This window comes from Arachis hypogaea, chromosome 7 (genome assembly GCF_003086295.3).
Source record: "Arachis hypogaea cultivar Tifrunner chromosome 7, arahy.Tifrunner.gnm2.J5K5, whole genome shotgun sequence".
NCBI classification, from domain to species: Eukaryota; Viridiplantae; Streptophyta; class Magnoliopsida; order Fabales; family Fabaceae; genus Arachis; species Arachis hypogaea.
The window spans coordinates 75,860,552-75,866,480 of record NC_092042.1 but is presented as its reverse complement, the minus strand read 5'-3'; positions in this window follow the sequence as shown (position 1 = coordinate 75,866,480).

The window sequence follows — 5,929 nt, the reverse complement described above, 5'->3', positions numbered from 1 at the left end:
CATCATATTCCTTAAAATAACCTTCTTCCTTTTAACTCTTATGTTCAATTTCATTAAAAACCTTAAACTCACTTTCCTATTCATGAATCCTTGAATTTATACTTAATTTACTGTTTTTAAGTCTTTAGTTAATTAATCAAATCTCCTCTTGTTATTAAAAATCAAGTGAGTTTAAAACTGCAAGGTTAATAAAATCATAAGAATCCGATTATCTTTAGTAATCTTTAAAAGCATTCAAAATATACTTCTTTTATTAAAATTACTTAAATCAAAATCATTTTAAAAATCACAACCAAAACTTCTTCAAATTTTTAGAAAAATTCCTACAACACCTCTCCTAAAACTGGAATTTGCCACCCATCACGGGTCCTCTCTTTTTAACCTCAACTCAATCAAAACCAACTTTTCAAATTAACATTTCCAAATTTATCATTCAAAATAAATAAGAACCAATTTCAATCAAAAGTTCAAAATTAATATATCCAACCATTTTGCCAGAAATTTCAAAGAATGATAAATCAATACTCAATTCAGCCACAACTTCAATCACAGCAGAAAACTCATTTCAATCACAACATTAATACATTTGCATTAATTTACTAAACTCATCAGGTATTCAACTCCAAAACATTTTAACTTTAAAACAATTCCCTACCTTGATTAGCCGAGTTTGCATAAGTTTATCGTGATAATTCCCTTTCTTTTTAATTCATGGCAGCAGCTGTGACTCTCACGCAAATGGAATGGCAGTGGCAGCAACCGGAACAGTGACAATGTTAGTCTTCGAAGAAGTGGCCATGGTTGCAGTAAAATAGAAGATTCAAATTAGATAGGAATTAAAAGTAATTACAACCCTGTGGATTCAAGACAAAGTAAGGACTAGAATTGAATTAAAACCAGAATATGGAAACCATAGCAGTGACAAAATAGAACATACAAATGGACCAAACCTAAGGGAAAAGATCATACCAGTACCAAGATAACAGAATCAGAATTAGCAGCAGCTTTAGCAGTCCCGCGGCAACACTAGCGTCAATATTCAACCTCTATCAGTGACTAACGGCAGCGTAGAGTTCAGTGGTGGTCACGGAGGCATCCGACGAGCCCAGCGATAGCAATAGCAGCGATGGTGGCCTTCGTCATCCTCTTTCGCGTTTCTCTCTGTTTCGTTTTGCTTCTCCTGGAGACCCAGTTGACGGCGGCTCAGCAGTGGCAAGGAACGGCGACGGGAAGACCTCAACGGCGACGGCAACGATGCGGGACCAACAGATGGCGACGCCTCCTTCCCCTCGCGTGGCTCTCTCCCTCAGTCCTGGGCTTCTTCGCGATGGTGACAAATGGCACGGTGGTGGCTCAAGCTGGACAGTGGCGGCATAGGCAGCAGGACGCAGTGGCACTGGCGCAGCTGCAGCGACGATCTCCCTCCTCCTTCCTCTGTGGATCGCAGCTCCCTCTCTTCTCCCCTTCCCCTGCTTTTGTCTCTTCTTTCTTCCTTCTTTCTCTGCGAATCCCTCTTCTCCCTTCCCTTTCTGTTTCTTTCCTTTGCTGGGTGTGTTGGTTTGTGTTTTGCTTGCTGATGGAGGGGTGGCGACTAGAGTTTCATTAGGGGTAAAGGAAAAAATTGTGGTTTAATTGTGGTTAGGGTTTGTGTATAAAATTAAGATTTTGGGTTTAATTAAAGTAAAGTAATTTTAATAAAATTGGGGCATAGAGTATAAATTTTGAAATCTAATTAAATCTCTAAAATTATTTTAAAATATTATTTGTTGTATCAAAATACTAATTTGATTCCCAATCAAATACTCTAATTAAAAATATAAGATAATATAATTAATTTTCTTTATTCCTAGAACTTAAAGTATTAAATTATATAAAAATATAAAGTATTTAAATTAAATCATATAATATTCTTATTATTTGACAACTACTAACTTTATAATTTAAATATGGAGAATAACTCAATAATTATAAAATTAGATAAAGTCCTAATTTAAATAGCCAAATCTCATTATTTTTCTGGATTTCCAAAACTTTAAATTGTAAATAGAAAAATAATCCATAATTATAGAGTTGGGATAAAAATCCTTAATTTATTTCAAATCCAATTAATCAAAACTGTCTTTAATTGTTTTCAATAAAATGATTTCTGAAATTAAAACTGTAAATAAATATATGATTTGGGATTAGTTCAAAATAGGACTTTTCAAAAGTCTTGGGTCTTACAAGAAGGACCTTTCATAAACTAGTAAAATTATTTGTCCATAAAATATACAGTGTTAACTCTACGAAAACTACCAGCACAAATATTGCATGTTGTAAGCTCTACATAATATCGTATAAAATGATACAAATTCGCTGATTGAAAGTTGAAATAAACCTCCCTCACCTCACCCTTAACTAAGCCAGCCTGTTTCAGAGCTTCAATGCAGCTCGTGCAAGTTAGTTGCTGCATACAACTTGATAGAATAACGACTTCAGATTTATGATTCTTCACCTGAAATATATCCTAACCCAAAGTTCAGGTGGCATCTTTATAATGCAAATCCAGTTGTCACATTACAATTCATCAACCATGTATAGAAAGAAAGATGGCACAGAGAATCCATGTTAAGAAAGTTGAGATTTACCGAGGAAACTGCTGAGAAAAATGTCAGATCATTAAGTCTCATGAACACCAATTCATGTCACATAATGAACAATTGAAAAGTCAATTCATTCCAACAATCAAGAAAACAGGAAGTTGATGATTACAAAAATAAACATGTACCTTTTAATTTGGCATTCATCACCTAAAGCAATTGGACATTTAACCAAAAGAGACTGTAATTATAAGTGGCACTGCTGAAAATTGAGTCTTCCATGTATGAACAATTAACAGTTTGGATCATATTCTTGAAATCGGCTCTTCAAATCTTCTACGATTTTCATTTTTTCCTCTTTGTTATGTTTGCGATTCCTCTAGTTTGCATTGTCTACCATATTGAGCAACCCTGCCAGGACCTGAGTCAAATTTTTAAGTTCCAATCTTAAACTGATGACTACAAGAATAATTTTCCTTATAAGTAAAAGAATGATAATCATTTATGTCCTCTTGGAAAAAAACTTATTAAGAAGTATTTCGAAGGTTACTTGAAACGTTGATTTGGGCCTGAACGTGAGGTCCAGATCCTTTTGAGTGGCAGCATTCGACTTCTGATGCCGAGGTGCCGCCTATCCGAGTTCCTTGTGAGAAGGTGAGGGTGATACCTGCAAGAGACTCTGATGCTTAAGTTAGCAAGGGCTTTAGGCAGATTTTTAGTTGATTAGAACGTGCCTTATACCTGGAGGGTGGCAGTGTATTTATAGTAGAGTAGATAACCACTTTTGTTGGAGTAGTTCCATTTTTATTGATGGATAACCGTTCCCTTTATTTTGGGAGTTTTTTAGGATCTGTCTTTTAGGGAAGATAGAGATAGTCAGAAAGATTCGGAGAGGCAGTTATTTAGATAAGCATAAGCTACCCCTTTGAATCTTGCCCGACATCTTTAAGGAGGTCGGGTATGTGGTAGGGACCACCCTGTTAGGTGGGCCTTTTATCCTTATTGAGCCTGACTTTTGTGTTTTTGGCTAGGGTATAAACAGTGTCCTTACTTGAGTCCTGATCCTTTTATAGGTCAGGTTCAAGCATTTTGTGGCTTCTACTTTTAAAATGAAGTTATGTTTTTGTAGTTGAACACAGTTTGCTCGACTTTTAGGTCTTAGAAACTTTGTTAAATTTTGAGTTATTAGTTTCCTTCTCATAGTTCTGACTTCGAGTAGTTGACGAGCGGACTTCTGCTGGTAAAGAATTTCATAAGAATATATAATCGCGTTGTAAGTATAGCTTCTAAACCAACAGAAAATTCTTTCGTACAAAAGTTTTGGTTGTGACTAAAGCAAACCCAATAAAATTTATAACCGAAGTATTCAACATCGGGTCGTCTTCTCAAGGAATTGCAGGGAGGTGTGTTTTATTATTGGTTATGGAAAATAGTATTTTTGGATTTTTGAAAGGTTTGAACAAGAGAAATAAATTGCAGGAATTAATAAATCAATAGCTAAGAAAACTCTTGGCAAGGTATGAAAATTAGAAGTCCTATCCTAGTTATCCTTATCAATTGTGATGAGAATTGGCTTTTGCTCCCACTTGATCAACCTCTAACTATGAAGGTATGTTAAGTGGATAAATCAATTTGATTCCTCAAGTCCTAATCAATTCCTAAGAAAAGACTAGAGTTAGGAAAATTCAAATCAATCAGCAAAAAATTCCAATTTTCAATCATCAGCTGAGCTTGATAACTCAAGAGTCTCTAATTACTCAACCAAAGCCAAGAATATAGAAAGTTAAATAAAAATCATATATCTGAAATACCTCAAATTGCATTAATAAAAGAAATCAAATCTAACATGAAAAAGTTCATAAATTCAATTGGAAAAATAAATAAAACGAACATTGAACCTGGAAATTGAGAAGTAGAAATCCTAATCCTAAAAAAAAAATCCTAAATCCTAAAACCTAAGAGAGAGGAGAGAGCCTCTCTCTCTAAAAACTACATCTAAAACCTAAAATTGTGAATATGAATGTTGTGTTAATGTTGTATCTGTGTATGGATGTATTCTCCCACTTTATAGCCTCTAATCTGTGTTTTTTGGGCCGAGAACTGGGTCAAAAACAGCCCAGAAATCACCCTCAGCGATTTCTGGTATGTACGGGTCACTGCAAAGTCACGCGGAAGCGTCGTCCACGCGTTAGCGTGGATTGGGTTTTTGCCAGGTCACGCATTCGCATGATCCACGCGTTCGCATCATCTGGCTTTAGGGCAGCTATGGAAAATTATATATCGTTGCGAAGCCCCAGAAGTTAGCTTTCTAACGTAACTAAAACCGCATCATTTAGACCTATGTATCTCAAGTTATGATTGATTTAGTATCAAGAGGTCAGGCTGGACAGCATTAGCAGTTCCTTCAGTTTCTTGTATTCCTTCCACTTTTGCATGCTTTCTTTCCATCCTCTAAGCCATTCCTGCCCTGTAATCCCTGAAATCACTTAACGCACATATCACGGCATCGAATGGTAATAAGAAAGGATTAATATTAGCAAATATAAGGCCAAAGAAGCATGTTTTCAATCATAGCACCAAATCAGGAAGAAAAACGTAAAACATGTAAATTGTATGAATAAGTGTGAGAATAATGGATAAAATCTACTAGATTAAGCACAGGATAAACCCTAAAAATGGGGTTTATCAACCTCCCCACACTTAAACATTAGCATGTCCTCATGCTAAGCTCAAGAGAAGCTAAAAAGGAGTGAAGAGGAATGGTAAAATGTATGAAATACAATCCTATCTATATGAATGCAACTAAATGTGAAATGCTTCTACCTACTTGGTTAAAAGTAAATAAATTCTTCAAGACAAACATAAATCAGATTTCACTAATTTAAATCACATAATAAAAGACAAGTAAACTTGTAAGAAGATAGCTCATGAAAGAAGGGAACATAGAATTAAGCATTGAACCCTCACTGATGGTGTATATGCACTCTAATCTCTCAAGTGTATAGGGTAATTCACTCTACTTTTCTCTATTCATGATTTCTAAAACTTTGTTCTTCATCTAACCAATCAACAATTATTTAATGCACCAATGCAAACATCATGAGGTCTTTTCAAGGTTGTAATGGGGCTAAGGTAAGGGTGAGGATATATGTATGGCCAAGTGAGCTATAAATTGAATCTTTGAGTAACCTAAGCTATCACCTAACATACGTACACTCTATATAACTTCTAAAATTATGCCTAGCTACCCAAAATTTCCACTTTTGTATCACATACTCATGTATCAAATATTTCTTTTGATTTTATCACATATGCATTGACCTTTCATTAAACTTAACATTGGGGTAATT